The sequence below is a fragment of the Lissotriton helveticus genome, chromosome 1_1, assembly GCF_964261635.1.
Source record: "Lissotriton helveticus chromosome 1_1, aLisHel1.1, whole genome shotgun sequence".
NCBI lineage: Eukaryota > Metazoa > Chordata > Amphibia > Caudata > Salamandridae > Lissotriton > Lissotriton helveticus.
Window position 1 is genome coordinate 462,887,094 of NC_136057.1, and position 20,398 is coordinate 462,907,491.

At 44.1% G+C, this 20,398-nt stretch overlaps 1 protein-coding gene across 3 annotated transcripts in view; it reads right to left on the reverse strand.

Annotated features, from left to right (window-relative positions):
• PARVG (parvin gamma) overlaps window positions 1–19,631 on the reverse strand; it is a 332,525-nt gene extending 312,894 nt beyond the window's left edge. For 2 of the 3 annotated variants that reach the window (XM_078673857.1, XM_078673856.1), the window contains exon 1: window positions 19,393–19,631. The gene's annotated coding sequence lies outside the window, so the exon portion shown is untranslated. The remainder of the gene's footprint in view (window positions 1–19,392) is intronic. The other variant, XM_078673858.1, reaches the window with a different exon arrangement.
• Window positions 19,632–20,398: the final 767 nt, after the last annotated feature.

Genomic DNA, 20,398 nt, shown 5'->3' on the forward strand with positions numbered 1-20,398 from the left:
CAGGTGGCAATCTGTACTGCCTGATTCGTGGTAACACTACACCTGGCTTGAGAGTCACACGATGGGGTGTGATTTGCATAAAGCCAACATCAGTTGGACCTTGCGCCCATAGATGCTGCGGAACTTTGGACAATCTGGGATCAAAATCTCGTAATACATAGTGACCCTTGAAGTCACGTAGGAACAATCGTATTCCCTCTGGGGAACAGCATATAACTGCACCTAACTCTTTCAGTGTCTTAATGCCTAATAGATTTTCTGGACATGACTTAGTAAGTAACAGGTCAGTAGTGCGGGACAATGGACCTACTTCTAGAGTAACTGGCTTTGATATTTCATTTACAATAGGTTTTCCTGAAAATCCAAGGGAAACATTTCTTGAGCCTGAGAGCGGAGCCCCTGGAACTTCGGCGTGACTTATAGTGGTCCTACTTGCCCCTGTATCAATCAAAAACTTTCTGTCTTTCCCTAATACTTGACTATGAACATAGGGACCTTCTTGATCTACAGGTATCTCGATGAGAGGCAAGCCTACCTCCCTCTCTAGGCTGTTTCATGAATATGGCTGATACTCTGGATACTCGGACTGTGCATACTGGTACATCTGCTGTGTAACATGCTGTGTTGCAGCGATAGGCTGCGGTGCTGTAACTGTCTGTGGTGCATTCTGTGACTGAGGAGTCTGTGTAACTTGTTCTTGTCTCGGCGGACGTGGTCTTTCTTTAGTCTTACCGGTAGCTATATTGTGTTTCAGAACTGCACACTCGTTTATAAAATGACCTGGCTGTTTACAATAATTGCAGTTTCCTTTAACGGGAGCTGCAGGATGACTGGCTTGATTTGTACCCCTCTTCTGACTGTCTTGAGGAACGGATTGTGCAACTAGTACTTTCATTTTCGTGTCTTTCATACGTTTCCTTTCGTGATCTTGCTCTTCTCTGATTCTATTCTGGTGATATTGAAGCATCTGTAACATCTGGGACGGGGTATTAGCTTGCCAGGTACTTTCGACTTTCAAAACTCGGTTTTTAATTTGTGGGCTTGAGTTCTCGACTAATTTAGTAACAAAAAGATGAGGGTATGACTCGCTACTCGTCTTGAGGCCACTGTTTATGGTAAAACATTTCTCAAATCTGGAATAATAATCACTAATATCTTCGTCTTGTTTCTGTTTACAGGCTGAGATTGCATCCCAGTCTTCTTTTCTAGTTGTCAATAACCTGGGCAAAACTTGTATTAACAATTCTGGTAATTCTTTACATTTATCTCCAAGACCGGTACCTGGTACTCGTGCCTTGTCTTCAGCTTCTAGAACTGCCCAATCGATCTTTTTCTCTCCCACCTCCCATTCTTTTTCTTTGAGTTTCTCATATACCCCTGCGGGCAACAGGACTTTTAACATTTTAATAATATCTGGATACGTGTATTCTCCCATACGGAGCATGTCTTTTAATTCTCGGTGGAACCCTGCTGGATCTTTATCATGACAGGGAATTAACTTTTTCATCTCTAAGAGTTCCATCTTTGTGATAGGGGTGTAAACAAACACTCGTTGCATTTCACCACCGTCTGTCTTAATTGGATGTACTTCTCGTAACGGATTCTGTCTGTCTATGTAAAAGGGTTTACTTTCTGGAGGTGAGACATGAACAAAATGCGGATTCAAAAACGTTCTGTATTTGTGGCGCTGTTCTAAAATGACACTAATCAAATCGGTACCTAAACCTTTCCATTTATACTGGAGTAACTCGTTCAGGACATCGTGTAACGGACCTGGATCAGAATGTTGACCCTCATACAGTGTAATGAGGTGCTGGATCATATACATACCCGCCAGTCGCTGCTCGGCTGGGGGCAATTTCAGGAACATTTGTGCCACTATTTCGTCTGGAAAAGTGGTAGAATCAGTAATCCATCGGACTGCTGATCGGGCTAGTTCTTGTTCATGCATGGTACTTAACTCACTATAACCGATTCGTGATTTCAGAATGTGATCGGTAGCTTGAAATACTTGTTCCAGAGAACCTTGTTCTGGTGCTGGATGGTGAAAAATTGACTTGTTTTCTAGGCGCAAATGGCGATCTGGAAATCTAGATTTTCCTACATACGCTATTCTGTCGGGATTCTCGTCCTCTACCTCTTCTGTAGAAGAGTCATTTTCTTTCTCGCTTACTTGTGCTTCTTTACGTTGTTCGTGTACCCTTATTATTTCTTTACGGATTTTCTTGTACATACTCTCTATACTACCGATAGTCTTGTGCTTACCCTCGGCTATATTATCACTCCACCTTGTCAGGATTTTCATTTCGGCTCGATCTTTGGTCGGATAATCTTGTTCCCGTATTAGACAATTAATCAGAAACTTTAATATCATGAGCTGGACTTCAACTTTTCTTTGGCACATGACATCACTAATACTTTCTGGATCATTCCCTGTACGGATGAAACGATATATTCTGTCTAGATCTTCTTTCATATCTGGTAGGGTGACTAGATACTCGGTCACCTTTCTCACGCGTAATGAATATAAAACCATACTATCCTCGCCTGGGACTGGATCATAACAGCATTCAGTAAGGGCTTTTCTTATTTCTGCAACAGACTGATATCTGGGCGTACGCTGTGACGCTTGTGCATGTAATTCGGCTAACGTTAAACGCTTGTGTGGCGGCGGGGTTTGAGGAGGACCTCCCCCTGCCGCCCCTAAACTAGAGTCGTCTACTGATGCTCTTCGTCCTGGCAGAGTGGGAAATGGAAATGCAGGCTGGACTTGTATGGCGGGCTGGACCGGGGGTACCGTAACAGGTACTCCGGTGTCTGGAGGAGCGGGAAGTGCCTGATTTACAGGGACTGGCGGAGCAGGAACAGGATTTGCATATTCTGGGACTGTGTCGTCCAAATAGGACGAAATGAAAATATCAGCTGCGGTCGGTTTGTGACGTAGCTTGGTCGGAACTAATGGTGGCGGGAAATTACTGGATGCCTCTGGGGTCGCTTTTGGCAAGCCCTCGGCAAGAAGAGGATACATACCCTTAATGAGGGCGTTCCTCTGTCTGTCTGTCTGTTCGGTTTTGACTCGTTCACCTATCTCGATTAATTCCCTTTCTTGGGCTCGTTCTAAGGATTCTCTACTTAGTTCTGACTTTCTGATTTCTTTTTCGGTTCTTTTATGAGATTCTTTGCGCCATAACTCGATGGCATCTTTCTGTGACTGTCTGGCTTTCTTTTTCCATAATGCTTCTTCTACTCTCATGATGCACTCGGCATCCCATGTGCCTGATACAGGCCATCTATACTTTTCCTCTAACTGTTTGGTATACTCTACCCATAAATCTAGATACAATATGGCACTTATGCCATGCTTCTGGTACATAAAATGACCTGGACTGTCCCTAGGCGGAACAGGAACTGCTGCTTCTAGCAGACCTTTTCTGGTTTTTAACTGACGCAGTTTTGAAAAGAGTGGCATGACTGAACTATAATCTGGACACAATACAATACACAATAAACACGAGAATCACTTCGCACTCATACCACGACATTAAAATACATGAAGAACATTATGAATAACAGTTCGAACAGAATACCACCTGGAATACGGAAAACAGAATACATGAATTTTCTCGAGAACAGAACTGACTAGAACAGAAACTAGATGCACTGCTGAAACAGTACGAAACTTACCGGTCTCATACAGAGACACGTCAGAACCCGCATCCACCGAAGTGGACACTTCGTTTGTGGGTCTGTGTACCACCAACCCACGGACCAGAGTCATTCAGATTGACCCTGTCTAGATACTACCCCAGCAACGGTACTCACCGGGCAGCAAGAACGGAAGGCCTCGGACTGGACTGGACTGCTTCGACGCCGGACGGACGAACTTCGGACTTCTGTTACGGGTGGGCCTCCGGATACCTCGGACCTTGGACTCTCGGCTTGGGCTCTGGTCGGGACTCGCCGCGTTCCTCCACCGTCTCGTCTGGATGCTGGACCGCCTCCTCCGTCTCCTCCGTGGGCCTGAGGGATACTTGAAGCAGAAATATCTGCCGGTGCGCAGAAGAGTTCCGTCACGACTGCAGAGGGTCAGGGGGTCGGCGTGGCTTCACCGACGCGTGGGGAAAGGGCAAGTCCCTGTTCGGGCGCCATTATGTGGTATATAAATAAATAATACCTGATCTAGGTTTGACTAGGCATAGCAATAACAGATAGCTCAATAAATAAGAGTCAAGATTCGAGGTAGTAGGAGTTTTGCAGGTTTATTACAGCATAAAGGACAGGAACAGGACAACCTGCACAGGAATAGGATGGCAGCGCTGCCGGGGGCAGAATCAGGATCGGCGTGCTAACATTTAATAACAATACACGATCATATATACTAAAACAGTTGCATTACAATACATACGATAGGCGGAGCAGTGGGTGTGGTCAATAGCAGTCGCGAAAGATAAGGGTGAAAGTAGGTGTAACAGAGGCGTATACATAAACATGTGATGCAAACTTAACAGAATATGTCATAAATGGGGTGGAGACATGGAGGGGGCTACCTAAGGAGCCAGGACCTCTGACCTAATGGTGCGCGCAAGCTGGCAATGACGTGTTACTAGGAGAAGCTGGGGGCTTCGAACTCTGTGCTAGGAGCAGAGACTGAAGTCTAGAGAGTCAGGGCAACATGTACCTAAGCAGTATCTAGTATCTGATGTTTTGAGAACATGTTGATATGAACTAAGAGTCAGGAGGGGAGAGGCTAACAGACTCTAAGACTGGAGCATGCATTATTCTACATGTAGTGCGTGATGAAGAATATTAAATGACCATTAAATGCAGTATTTCTCCTACGTGGAGACGTAAAGGCTAGACAATGACGGAAACTATTGATGCGATTCAGTAGCTTTAGGAATGCAGAGAAGGAGGACTGAACTGATAACTGGAATCATAACATACTCTTGGCAGACTCAGAGGCAGAGCCAGGCTGAGCCGGGCACTGTGAGGCAGGAAGTAACTCTGTGCTAGGAGCAGAGACTGAAGTCTAGAGAGTCAGGGCAACATGTACCTAAGCAGTATCTAGTATCTGATGTTTTGAGAACATGTTGATATGAACTAAGAGTCAGGAGGGGAGAGGCTAACAGACTCTAAGACTGGAGCATGCATTATTCTACATGTAGTGCGTGATGAAGAATATTAAATGACCATTAAATGCAGTATTTCTCCTACGTGGAGACGTAAAGGCTAGACAATGACGGAAACTATTGATGCGATTCAGTAGCTTTAGGAATGCAGAGAAGGAGGACTGAACTGATAACTGGAATCATAACATACTCTTGGCAGACTCAGAGGCAGAGCCAGGCTGAGCCGGGCACTGTGAGGCAGGAAGTAAGTGAAGGGTCGAGGATACAGGTGGGGGCTGTATCGCTCCTCAGCGAGGCTTCAGGAGACAGGAGCTGAATCTGGTGTCCGGGCCCTTTTGAGGCCTAGAAACGGGGACTTTACAATGGAATAACGTGCACACTGAGAAACGTGGCAACGTAACTTTACATAGGCCTGATATTCGTAATATTCACGAGAACTGGAAACTGACATACTAGAGGTGGACACAACTGTAATTGCGTCTTTAATCGAACATGGGGAATACATATGCATATTAATCATGCACAGATAACATATGATGGATGACACGTAGGGACACAGAACATGGCAAAATTTACTTTTCCACAGCACTGTGAGAAAGTAGTGGAGCGACACTCCTCCCTAATGGAGGAGCCGCCCCTGGACTAGGTACACTGCAGATCTCAAAACGGAAAACTTACCTGCAGTCTTAATGCCCTGCACAATGTAGTTAGATTCTCTTACCCACCCCAGCTATGTCATTGATTCTGAGAATCACATAAATCAGAAATCTATTACAAACTAAAGGGAAAGGGCTAGACTGGAATCTCTGGGAATCGAACAAGTAATAACAAAAGTAAGAGGAAGAGCAGCTCTAAAACTCTGGCTTGGAGAATAGAACCTCTAATGACAAACAGTAAAGAAATGCACTGTGCACATAGCCGTAAAAACATTTTGCAAAACACAAAAAAGAAATTAAATCTAGCTACCTCATGAATTTTGCACTTTTCCCTCTACATCAGTACCTTACCCTCCTTTTCCTACCTTCCCTCTTTCTTTGTGTGCACTACTCTAGTTAGTCAGTGATCCCCAGTTCTGTTGGGTAGTAAGAACTGTGGGAGGGGGGAAGGAGGAGGTATACAGAGAGGTAAAGAGTATAATGAGAGAGGTGAAGTAAAACTAGAAGTCCGGCAGTGATAGGTGTGATTGGTAGAGACGGAAACATCAGGTAGTCAGGAGAAAAGGAACATAGCTATGAGGAAGAAGTAGGTAGATAATCATAGAAAAACATATGCAAACCTGCAAAGTGAACCTTCTTCACTTTTCCAAAGAGAAAATGTATCAAATACCACACAATTCAGAAGAAGCAATAAACACCCACTGTTCTCAGAATCATGGTTCAATTGACCTGCAGACAGCTAGTGATATTGGTTGAAATATTGCATCTATGTAACAATCCCTCACAATTCTTCACATCCCCCTCCGTGTGAAAGAAGCATGCTGTAGCACCAAATCTGAAGAACGTTCTGTGGGCCACATGCATGATAACAAAATACAACCAACAAGAAAACGTTGTGCAATACCAAATGGCCCTCCTCTGGCAGGCAGAATAGAGTCACATGATTAGTCATAACAGGGCCTAAGCCCGTAAACAGACCGAGGTAGTCCTCTTACAGAAAAGCTCCTCTATGATTGGCAATAATGATGAAAAACATAGAAAATCAGCAAAAAGAACACATAACCTCAACATGCTAGAAAAGGCAATCCTGCTGCACAGAGAAAGAAGTGTCAAGTTTGCATATTTTGCTTAGGCCTCGAGCAGGGCCTAGCTTAGAATGAGGCTCAAATACTTCTCTTTTGAGAAAACACAAAGTCTTAAAAATATCCTGAAATCAGCACACACACGTTAGCAAATTCCTCCCTAAGACCTAAAACAGAGTCCAGTCAGAATGACATACAGACCACAGCCAAAAACAAACCAAAATGTACTAATTATTATTCCGGGCATATGGAGAAATACTTCCCTTGTCTGCATTTTGAATGAGGCCTTTAAAATAGTGCTAAAAGGGTGACTGTCACACAAATTAATCAGTTTAATTGTGCAAAAAATTGGTTTAAAAAATCCATAAAAAAGATCCTACCTGTTGCTTCTTGCTACAGAGGAAGGGATCGACTAGCAACACACAGCATTTCAGTAGAGAGTATGGGCTGACCTATTGCAGACTTTTCTGGATGTGGTGGGACCGCAATCGAGGAACACTAGATGTGGCTTTAAGTACTGCTTTACTGAGTAAAGTAAATTGGAGTAAAGTGAAGGAAATTGAGGGAGAACAGTCATGAGCTGGGGCTCGTGAGGTCCGCTAGCTTGGAGCCTGTTCGGTCTGAAAAAGAAGGTTTGTGGGTGTCATATGGTTGAGTGAAGCACTAGCTAGAGACATGCCTTTGTGCTTACAGTGGAGGAATTTTCTTGCAGGGAGTGCATTGTACTTGTTGTAGTTACCTAGGATCTTCGAAGACTGGCAACAATACAGTGGTGAGCAGAGACAGCCTAGGAGGCAAGGAGCTACACATTCACACGTAGTGAAGCAGCCTTCATGTTATGCGTGGACCTGGCCCTGAGAGATGAGGCAGCCTATGAGCTTTCCTTTTTTTCCCTACTGACGATTGAGGAATCATGAAACACGTGTCTAGGGATACGAATTGAAACTAATAATACAGCACTGGCTATGAACACTTTGAATTGAATTGAGCAAGAAATAATGAACTACATGAACCATCATGCAAGAGGTAATTACGTTGGGGCGTGTCTGGTGCGCTCCCACCCCCCTAAAAGTATCAAATTCTTGTGAGCTGACGAGCTCGGGAGCCTGCGCCTTCATGCTGTGAGTGGAACTGGTCCTGAGAGATGAGGCAGCATGCCCTGCAACCTATGAACTTTGCTTTTTTTCCCTACTGACGATTGAGGAATCATGAAACACGTGTCTAGGGATACGAATTGAAACTAATAATACAGCACTGGCTATGAACACTTTGAATTGAATTGAGCGAGAAATAATGAACTACATGAACCATCATGCAAGAGGTAATTACGTTGGGGCGTGTCTGGTGCGCTCCCACCCCCCTAAAAGTATGTTATGACAATGCCCCTTGAGTGGGGCTCATAAACACTGATGCTTATACTCCCAAAGTGCGGTTGAAACATTGCACAAACACTACTCAGCCTTGCAGGGAGGGTGTTGACAAGTAGCTGTGAAAGAGCTGAACCAATATCTAGAGGCACTTACCCACAACAGCATGGAGTGAGACCATGGTGAAAGAGAACAGCACTAAATCTGTGGGCACAATACAGCTGATCCCAAGGAACGATGGTGTCGGCGATGACAAACTTGATGAAATGGACATTACACAATCATATTGGAACATTTGATGAACTTTTAAAAGTTGTGCTGGACATAAAATCCTCACTAGAACCCAAAACTGATAAGTTAGTGATTGATATGGGTCTCTTATGTGAGGACCACAAGAAACTAAGAGCTCAAGTAAACACTGTGAAATCCATCCCATCAGTGATGTGAGCAATGCTGACTGACACAGGTTAGGGAACACAGGAGCAAGTCAAATTTTTGTGAGATAAGATAATGACATGGAAGGTCATTCATGCAGTAACAACATACGGTTGGAAGGCGTGCTGAAGTGTGTAGATGGCCCAAGTATGGCATTATTAATTGAAGACTGGGTTACCAAAACAGTGCTCGAGGGCAAAACCTCAACATTCTTTTTGGTTGAAAATGTTCATAGGGTTCCAGGTACACCCCCAGGTCCAGAAGTCCCTTTGTGACCCGTGGTGGCTTGTTTGTCCAACTATTGAGATAGAGGTAACATACTGCATATTGCCCAAACCAAGGAACCCTGGCAGGTGATAAAATTGTAAGGTGATGATCTCCCAGACTCTACACTGGCGGTTCAGAAGAAACGAGAATCCTATCTGGGCTTAAAATAGCGAATCCAGCAGCTCAATGTCAATTATGCTTTCAGGTTCCCAGAAAGGCTTGGAGTTCTAGATGGGGTAAAGGGAGTTTTTTTCAACACCCGCAAGTCTTGGCGGTGGCTGGAGGGCACGGATGAGCTGACCCCGTTGGTGACTGGAGACATGGTTAGGGACTGGACCACTACAGTGAACAGGCAGCAGCCTCCTAAAAGACTGCAAAGTAAACCGACTAATGAGCAGGCAGCAAAAGAGCGCATTGATTGTGACAGAAATGGAACGGCCAGGAGTCCCTGGATTGGAGGGCCTGGGATCGGGCCCCAGGACACCACTGGTACCTGACCATGTTGGGATTGAAGAGGCTGTACTGGAACTGAAAGTAGGATCTGATCTCACTCCACTTACTGCTGTGCTCGGTCTTTAAAAGTGGATGGACATACGTATACATCCCTTCTTGTTGGTTTCTTGTGTAATTGTGCTAGCTGAGGATCATTTGGGGAAGTGATGCTCGTTGTATGATGTAGTTTTATGCCCTTTCCCACTAGAGGGAATGGCAACATTGATATTAGAATGGGTACACACAATGGTGCACTCGTCAACATACAAGTAAGCTGCTATCAGGTCCAAATGTAGAAGTTTCACTGCACATGTTCAACATGCATTATGTTTGGCAGAGTGAGTTTGGGAACTTGGCCTGGGGGTGGGATCAGAGGGGGTTGTTTCATTATAAGACAGGGCAGCTGATCAAGCACATGTACCTACTTTCTCTGTCTCAGCGGGGGGGGGGGGCTCAAAACTTTGGAATCACGCTATGATAATGGCAGGCCTGTTCTGGTCCGACAAGAACTGTAGCTAGATGGCTGAAGAGAAATATCACATTTTCACCTGGAATTAGCAAAGCACGGCCACCCACATAAAACACTATAAGATTTATACTGATCTGAAGGGCTGTCACATACACTCAGTCTACAGGTAGCTCAGTGGGTAGCTGGGGAGCTAAAGATGAGGTGGTGGGGTAGGGTATATGGAACCACATATTCAGGGTCCACAAAGAGGGAACTTGTTTGGGTTGCAGCAGGGGTGCCATTCACAGTCCAAGACTCTATAATCGGCCCAGATGTAGGTATGAGACGGTGGAGGGTGAATTTGAAGGAGAGCCCCTCACAATGATTGCGGTTTAAGCTACGAATGCTATTCAGTCTTTTTATTTCCATGCCGACCAGGGCCGGACTGGCCGTATGTGGGCACCGGGCAATCCCCCGGTGCACCACACGGGTGGGGGGCCGGTTTGGGGCCCGTTCTTGTTACAGCGCCGTTTTTGCAGCATAGCTGCAAAATCGGCGCTGTAACAAAATCGTCCGAAAACCAGCCCTGGCAAAGAGCTCGGCGGCACCCCCAACCCCCCCGGGGGTTGGGGGGGCGGCTGAGCACTTTGCCACGGCCGGTTTTGGTTCCCAGTCCGGCCCTGATGCGACACTTACTCTCCTTCAGAATGCACAAGGTCCAGTTATGTGATGTGGAGATTTTATCTGTGTTCCAGATTTGGAAATGGGCAGCTCTACCCAATCAGTAATGGGAGCCTAATTCTTCACTAACACCCTCACATAACACCAATGGATACATAACACACAGGTGTCGGATATGTGGAAGCCAGTGCACCCTGAGGCAAAGGAATACTCTCACTACTCAGGAGGATTCATATAGCCTTTGAGACAGCGGAAGCTCAGGATGAAATATAAAAAGAGGAGCTTGATAGATTGTGTCGCTTGGATTTTAAGGAGTGCACTGTGTGCAACAGGACGGGACAAAGCCAAAGAGGTGGCTTGTGTGGCTGCTCAGATCGGATACCCCTAGGGTTTCGATATCTGCCATACATACACAAGAGGGGACTCTGATTAATACACAGGTGGAGATTAATAGATATTTGAAATATATTATATAGGAGTGTATGAGGCTCCACTGAGTGTTGACTGTGAATCCATCACAGGATATTTAGATTAGATGTCAATGCAGACCATAGATATTCTAGAGCAGGAAGAGCTGGATCCCCTGTGACGCTGGAGATCGCACAGATAGCATGGAGGAAAAATCCCGAAACAAATGGCTTTCCAATTGAATGTTATGCCATAGACAAAGCCCGTTTAACAGAACCCCTTTTACAGGTGTGTATGACGACCAAAAACAGGTGCATGCCTGCCTCAATGAGAGAGACGTTAATAGTGGTTTTACTGAAACCTGCATGAGATCTGTCAAATTGTAGCTCATTTTGTCCCAATCCCTCTTGAATCTAGATTCTGCGGGGTAGATTTACTATTGTTTCACGTATCGCACTGTAGCAGCCACAAATGCAGCGCTATGTGAAAAGGAGAGAGTAGGAGAGCACCTTATTTACTAAAATAAGGCACTCTTTCCCCCCCTCTCACTAGCGCGGACGCTGAAATGAGACACCTTTGCACCATGGTACAAGGGTGTCTCTGTGAGTCTAGCATAGGTTTTGTACAGGAAGCCCTTCTAGTACAAAATACTATGCACAGAGTCACTTTAACCATTTTCCCGCTTTGTGTGTGTGCTGTAAAGTGTAGCAACACGCAAAGTCGGAAAAGGAAGGAGAAATGAAAGCATTTCTTCTTACTTGCACCTACTTGAAAAGGGCGCAGTTTTCTTATGCTAAACACAATCTACTTTATTTAGTAAATTGGGTTTAGCGTGGTAAACCTTGGTTGGTTGCTTTGGAACGCGCATGCATCACCCCTGGTGCGCCCCTGTGACGGGAAGTTATGTGAAGCAGGGCCATGCGCTGCTTCGCATTACTTTTCCGTTATTTCCAGCACTAAATAAGTTTAGCGCTGGAAAGTAATTTGGGAAAAAAAGATTTTGAGCCAATTTGTGTCACTATTGTGATGCAAACATGGCACAAAATCTTAGTAAATCTTCCCCGAATATTATAGGGAAGACACTGGCAAATCGCTCAATACCCTTAGTACAGGCTGTGGTACATCTGAACCAGAATGGTTTTATTCTGTGTAGGAATACATTTATCAATTTATATAGGTTGTTTCGGATCGTGGACTGGGCTAGACTCAGAGATACGCAGCACTGGGTGGGTTCTGGATATTGAAAAAGTATTTGATACGCTGAGCTGGCCTTTCCTTTTAGCTGTATTATGTAGGATGAGGATAGGCCCTGTGTACCTGAGCTGTGTGTCACTATTGTACACAAAATTGAAGGCACGTGACTACACGGGAACAATTATCTCTGATCCTAATAACATCAAGAAGGGAACTGCACAGGGTTGCCATTTGTCAACTATCATCTTTCACATTACCTATAAAACCATTGAACTGCCTGCTGCCACTTAGGGGCACCGAATGTGGGATAATAATTAGCTCACAATCCTCGAGCTCGGCGTTCTAGATGATCGGGCCGCGGCGGAGCCAGCAGGTCCCGGGATGGTTGAAGGTAGTGACGGTCCGCGGCGGAGCCAGCTGGTCCCGATGAAGATGGGTGCAGAGAGCCGCGGCAGCGCCAGCAGGCGGATCGGTAGTTCGCAAGGCAGGGCTACGGCAGCGCCAGTAGTCCGTCAAGGATGAGTTCTTCACTGCGTCTCTCGACTCCAGGATACAACTCCCTTCCTGCTCTGGAGCTGCGCCAGTTATAGGTCTGGCGCCCTTTGATGTCCGGACCCTCGCACTGGGAGGTCGGGAGGTCCGGGATGAGGGAGTCCAGACACCCAGCAGGGGGGTGGAGCCAGCGCCTGGGGGAGCTGGGGGCGATCGGCACCTGGCGGGGGAGAGCCATCGACACCTCTTTCTCCCATTGACCTGCCAAGTAGTCCGCTCACCTCCTGGGTGGATGGTGGTGCCGGGATGTCGGGGCCTGGCCAGGCCCAGGGTTAGGGTTGATCGGAGGCCACGCGGCCTCGTGGTGCCGTGTCCAAGATGGCGCCCAGGCCGGCCGAGAGGGCCGGTAGGGAATCGGGCCCACGATGTGGAGATGTTCAGGGGCAGGGGCCCTATAGGAGACGGGAAACGGGTTGTTGTTGCGTGTAACGCCTGAGGAGCGGGGCTCGGGCCTGGTCGTGCGGGGAGGGAGCAAGCCTTACACGTGGCCTGTCCAACACCATTTGTCAACTATCATCTTTCACATTACCTATAAAACCATTGAACTGCCTGCTGCCACTTAGGGGCACCGAATGTGGGATAATAATTGAGCGAATAATGCATATTATCTCGCTCTCTGTGGACGATGTCTTAAAAATACTTTTAACCTGATGATAATTGCTAATTCAATACTGAACGATTATGGTGAGCTATCAGGCCTCAACATTAATTGGAATAAGTCATGTTTGTTCCCTTTGCTGAGAGTCCCAGGAGACCATATTGGAATGCTCCCAGTTTCTCAACTGCAGTGGCAATTGAACAATATAAATGATCTGGTCCCTGTATATCACAACGAGGCAGATCTTGTCAAGAGGAACTTAGGGAAACTGCTATCCTCAATGCGGCAGTTCCTTCAGTCTGGGTTGAGCTTCCTCTGTCACCTATGAGTTGAGTGCAATTTTGAAAATGCTGGTTTCACCTAGGCTATTGTACTTGTTTGCAGCAATACCTATATTACTAAAAAAGATGGTATTTAAGGATCTGCAGTTGATACTTTCATCCTTGAATTAGGGAGCAGATAGACATAGGGTGGTACTTCCAAATTTGTATGCCCCAATGAGAGAGGGTATCCCTCAGGCACCTACTTATGAATTATATTATGGTGTGGCTCAACTGCAGTGGCTAATGGGCTGGCTGGCTGTGGACTAGAATGTGCAGACATGATTGCTGATTCAATGGTCATGAAGAGTTGGATAACCCGCTGAGCACAACACTGGGTGTGGCATGGACTTATATGCTTCTGAAATTGGCTGTATGGCGTTGAAAGAACTAGGTTTGTGCACAACCAAGGTCAACCCCATCTGCGTCCGGGTTGCCCATATGGTCCCTACCCAAGAGGTGAGTGTGGAGGTATGGGGCAATTTGGTCAATAAAGGGCATTTGACAATCTAAGAGAAATGTGTGATCTGGGTTCTGGGCAATTCTCACTGTACATGGCCTTATCCCAAGTAATGAAACAAATGTGGGACTCAGCACAGGAGGTGCCCTTCCATACCCCAGCGCTAACTTTATTGTTGACTTATGGTCATCAGAGGAATGCTATTACCTGCTTATATTGGGCACTGTTGTAACAGCCTGACATCATCCTTGAGGTACTCAAATAATGGTGGGAAGTTGGACCAGGGAAGGAGATATCTACTGCCAACTGGTGGAAGGTCCGATGATTCACGAAAGTGATGTCCACCAAAATAAAACAGCAACACACAAAATCTAATTTTACTCACCACATCTACCTCACCCCAAAATGCACAAGACAAAGGTTACGGGTGCTTCTATCGCATGTCCAGGATGTGGTGAAACAGTGGCAGATTTTTATAACCTGGTGTGGGAGTCCAATAATACTGAAATTCTGGGGGGAAGTGCTTGTATTTACAGTGGAATTGACCAATACCCTCCTCCCTCACAACCACTTTCAGTGCCTCCTGGATGTGAGACCAACTATGGAAAAAAACACCTATTGGTCTGTGAGCTTAGCCATGGTTGTAACAGAGTAACAATCACATGGTACAATAAGAAGAGTTTGCTCAATTGCTGGTATTGTTTAATTTTAGCTAAAACTGCAACATTTGTGTTGCTGGTTGCAGGTGGGTCCCACCGGCACTCATTTTGGGGCGCTTATTATTTCTGAACAAACTTTGACCCAGAGCAAGAGGGAGAAGAACACAAAAGGGGAATAGAGGTAGAGTACGATGGAAAAATCGTGGCAGAGTGAGAAAGCAGATCTAAAAAAAGAACCTGCAAAGTGAGATAAGTAGGCAGGGATAGGCAGGGAGTGTCTGGTGGTGGATTACAGAGACATGAGGTTGAATCACGACTACAAAGCCTTTGTAATCAGCACCCGACCATCAAAAGCACAGGCTGCAGGCTTCTCAACAAAAAAAAATGGGCACCAGCTCTTATTCTTTTACGAATGAAACAACGTTAAGGTGTCCATTTTATTTGCTGCCCTAGATGATGGGTGGTATTCTGTTCAGCCTATGGTAACCTCTTCTTCTGCTAAAGATTACCAGCACATGGACACCACAGCCATAATCTCCACTCAGGCCACCCAGTACTAACAACACTACCAGCTTTGTACTGATCTCAAGTCAAAATCCCATTTGAAAGACCCTTAATGGATTGCTATTTACAGCAAATGCTTGCATTTATGTGATTGGAGCATGTTTCAGCAGCTTTGTTGGCAACTCTGAAATTTGGATCTAGAGTAGGTGTGTAAACACAGCTCTGTTTAAATCTTGAGGCATACTAGTAAGTATGGAATAACTAACCATTTTACAGAAGTCGCTTTCAATCATTTAGGCGATTACATTAAATAAAGTGGTTGAGATCTGATCTAATGGAGACCCAGTCTATCAAATGTTTTTCATAAGCTTGTTCAGTGGAACGAAGACCTCACATGCACTAAAGTATGAGGCTGCTGCTATAGACCATTAAAAAAGGACATGGCCAGTCAGTGAGAGGCGTGTTATGCTCTAAATTTAATTCGAAAACATAAATATCAAATAAAATAAATAGAAAATGTAAAAAAGACTAAGTACATGGCCCTCAATCCTCATAAAAGTTTTAAGAAAAATCTAATGCTGAATGGAGAAAGGCTCGATTATGAACAAAGTTTTACTTATTTGGGGGTATTATTAGACCCATCTTTAAACTGGAAACCCCAATTGGAAAAATCAAAAATTATGTTCAAGCAAAATTGTCTTCCGATAATGAAAAGACATAATAAATGTGCAAATAAGGCAGTTACCCCAGCTTTAGAGCTCTTTAGATACAAGGTACAGTCATCAGTTTTGTACGGGGCAGAACTCTGGGGACCAGTGTGTAGAAAGACCTTTGAAATCTTGGAGAATACGTTTATAAGGGGATTATTAAAGGTTCCTAATAATACACCACTATTACCCCTACTCCTTAACATACGACGCACCGATCTACATGCAATATTAAGACCACTATTGTTATGGGTCAGGTTGTGGATAACCCCTGAGTTAATAGAATATAAAAATGGATTGGTTGAAGTTTTGCAATTAGACACGGGCAGTAAGATTCTTTGGTTCAAACATGTCAAATCCTGGTTAATAAAACTGGGTTTATCCCATTTTTGGAGCCAGCCAGAATCTTTGACGGTGCCCTCGAAGAAAATAGTCAAACTTTCTTTTTGGGCCCTTGTGAGTCACGATGCAGTATATGTTCGAGTACATGGCCCCATAACTGAAAAATTTTTAATGGCAAAAAATGTGGCCCAGTTTGAAATGTTTCTTGACGAGATTCAGCCACCATTGGCGAAAACCCTGTACTTAAAATATAGGTATGGCATACTAAGAACCCGGGAAACGGAGGCAAAATGGGATAAAATCAGTAATGATAAATGCACTTTATGCACAAATAATGTAAGAGAAGACATCTTTCATATTCTATTTTTCTGTTCAAGCTATGCAGAAGCAAGAAGGAAATGGATAGTGCCATTGTGCCGTAATATCGGATCAACTTCGCATAAGGAAGTTGGTAGAATATTAATCACGGACACTAGTCAAGTAATTGTGTATGGCATCAGCAGATTTCTCTTGGCTGTAAAATTCATTAGACAAAAATTGTCCCTGCCATTTTAAGTGTGTATATAGCGAGAATCGCTAACTGGCAGTAATAATTCAATTAAATGTATTTTTAATTCTGTATATATTTTAACATTTTTTTTAACAATATTTATTGATGTGTGTTTCAAGCCCCGACCCATGATTTAGCTGTGTAGGGTATGGTATCTATTTGGTCATGCACCAGCACTTTTTCTGATTGTATATCTTTGTATATTGTTGATAAATATGTGGCCATGAATTTGATGTATTTTGTGTATTTTGTATATCTTTTATGATGCAATTGCAACGAAATAAAGATTATTGAATTGAATTGAATTGAAATAGAAAGATCATCAGAAGTGGTGAGATTTGACGAACCTGAGGAGTGCGAATCTCTGAAACTATGAGCGTGGATGCCAAAAGTAGACATCGGTTGGCTGTCCAAAAGTCCCTGGTAGATCTAGAACAGTGGTTCTAATGTGTGGTCCGGATACCTACTCGGGTCAGCAACTGGTTAGAAAATTAAATCCTATAAACAGATTAATAAAGTGTGGAACATTAAATCCTATAAACAGATTAATAAAGTGTATATAAATAAGGTAGCAGAATGTAAAATTGAACATTTTAACTTATGTAAATATGAAGGAATTTAAAATTGGAGGCTAAAAGTTGCTATCCTCATATTAGAGCAAGCAGTGCAAATGCATCAAAAATATAGTATGGGTGATGGTGGGTATCAATTACATTTAGAAAAGTTCAAACCGTCCGATTACAATTTTGTTTTTTATTAGTTTGTCAATTAAATAACATTTCATTTGTGTGCACTTTTTTTTATGAATGCTTGTTTCTATTTTTCTTTTTTTTGTGGTTCAGATCATCGAAATTGCTTAAGCTGGGGTCAACGTGGCAATAATGAATCAGTAGGGTGGGGGGCAGGTTCCCTGGATTCTAATAATGATTAACTGGCAGTCTCCGGATTCCAAAAGTGATTATTTGGGGTCCACAGAAGTCAAGAACAACTGATCTAGATCGTTGCAACAGATATGTGGTAGAGGAAAGGAGCCACCCTCTGCCTCCTCATGCCAGCTTCCATGCAGTGCCCAATGTGCACAAAACAACCAATCAATAAAATCTCCATATGCATGAGATTACTAATAGAAGACGATTCAACATTCAGTAGACTCCAGTAATACATTCGTCAGTAATCAATCTGAAAACAAGGAAAATGTCATTTCGTTTGCATTCTTGAACGCTCCTTGTATGTTTTCCCAACAGGAGCAGCTCTACTAAAACCCTTTAGATAAAGAAAGTGTGCACTTTGGTATTTTAGATATAATAGAACCAGCACTGGCAAAGCCAATATAGTTCTGGTTTTGGCAAGAGTGCATTTTTTTTAACGTGCAATATGCACATCACCTTGGAAAACAAATACAAAAATATAAAAGTGACGTCACAGCGCAGCCCCTGGCGCTGAATCGCACTCTTTTTCAATCAGTTGTGTAAGCATAATCAGGAAAATTATGTCACTCACAGTGCCAAACAGTCAATGGATTTAGGTGACTGACCCAATACCCCCTGCTGTGGTGAGGGTAGCTGAATGTGAATGACATTTGACCAGACCAATTGATGAAGAGAGTTGACCAACTGATCCTATATGTATATATTTATTATTATTTTTTTGTTTTTAGAAAACATGAAGCTGGCGAGACAGCCAGAGAAAGGGAAAACAAGGGAAAACAAGGAAAAGCTTATTAATAGAAGCAATGATTATTCAGCATTTAATTTAAAAAACTGCTTTGAAGTTCTACAGAGAACAAAAAAAAATGAGAAACATCTCCCATACCATTGAACACACTGAAGCAATGCAAAAATAATCAAAAGTAATAGAGCTGGACAGTTTGCCAGCAGGGATATATTCTAGAATAGTAAAGAGCATAAGGTGGTCTCTGGCAGAAAATATTGATAACTGTTTACAGACCATTCACAGCTGTTTACCAGCAGCCCAAAGGCAGCAAACCATTCACAGCTGTTTACCAGCAGCCCAAAGGCAGCAAACCATTCACAGCTGTTTACCAGCAGCCCAAAGGCAGCAAACCATTCACAGCTGTTTACCAGCAGCCCAAAGGCAGCAAACCACTCACAGCTGTTTACCAGCAGCCCAAAGGTCCCAGAGGACTGAAGAAGGTCGGCGAAGGGCTGGTCCAGACGAGTCCAGGGTTGAGGCAGACAACCATGTTTAGGCCAGTGAGAGTGTGAGACTGAAACTTTCGCGTGTAGAGAGCTAAAGTTTGAGCACGCTCCAAGTAACAACAAAACACGAAGAATGGCGTCGGCAGTTGTGTTGCGCTATGTGCGTGCAGGAAAGAGCGCAGGTGCACAATGGACCTGCCCGCCTCGAATTGTAGCCAGGATTCCGTGTATGAAGGGAGGCAGTGACTTTTGAGTGGTGCATTTTCATATCCACATATGAGAATCAAAACCACTACATAATCTAAGGTTGAAACGCAGCGTAGGTTTTGGCGTGTTTTTTAAAGCGACACAATGATCAGTTGGAAGGCCCTGCCACACTTACCTCAGAACCCTTCCGTTTTAACCGTCTGAAGTACTGTAGATTTCCCGATCACAAATGAAGGCAGAACGGCGTTTTCTCGAAATATCTTTAAGTGACCGAAGTGAAGAAAATAAACTTCTTTCTGTGACACTGGAAAATGTGTAGAATGGGGAAATACGTAGTTCAGTGCAAATTCAAAAACGAAACCATCAAAAACGTGAAATAACGGGGTTGCTGCAAACAATTTAAACAGAGTTCTCAGTTCCTCATGAGCTGAGGCGCTTCAGAAGTAGGTTGGGTGGAAGCCACCGCAGTGACGTTTTTGTGGTTTATGCTAATGTCACCCACTTTCCTGTACCAAAAAACAATCCCCAATGCAATTAATACAAACAGAAGCCTGTAGAGGCACTGCACCAGGAGTATTGTCAAAATGAACTTCAAAGCAGTTTTTGACAGATTTAGGCCATTTAACAGAAAACACTTACCTAAATGTATGCAGTTTTCATAGCACGTACTGCATTGTGCACATACGCCCTTACTTGCAGTGAAACGTAGCCCGGAGACTCATTTATAAGTACATACGGTGTTGAGTGTTAGCAGGTAAAGTAGTGAGCACAGGTCTCGAGCTGCCTCTGGTCTGCTGAAGCCTAGGCCATTTCATGCTCAGCCCATGGTGGAACACCGCGACTCGTTGTTGTGGCGAGGAAGATGGGGCTGTCTCCCACTTTTAAGTAAACTTGAATCCGTTCATTAAACTTCAGTATATTGGAGTCAGTTCATTAATAGGAGCACATCATGAGCTGGAGATCCTTCAAAGAATCCTGGTAAACCCTGATCTGGTGGCTTGGTAGACTGATGCATCCACTGTAGGGGTCTGTGCTCACCCTCATGGTCACGGGTACAAATCCCAGTAGATCCTCTCGGCGTTTCATCATTCTGAGGTCAATAAAATGAGTACCATTGAGCTGGGTAACAATAAACACCTGTTATTCAGTGCCAAGATACCATTGGGTGAAAGTGCACTTTA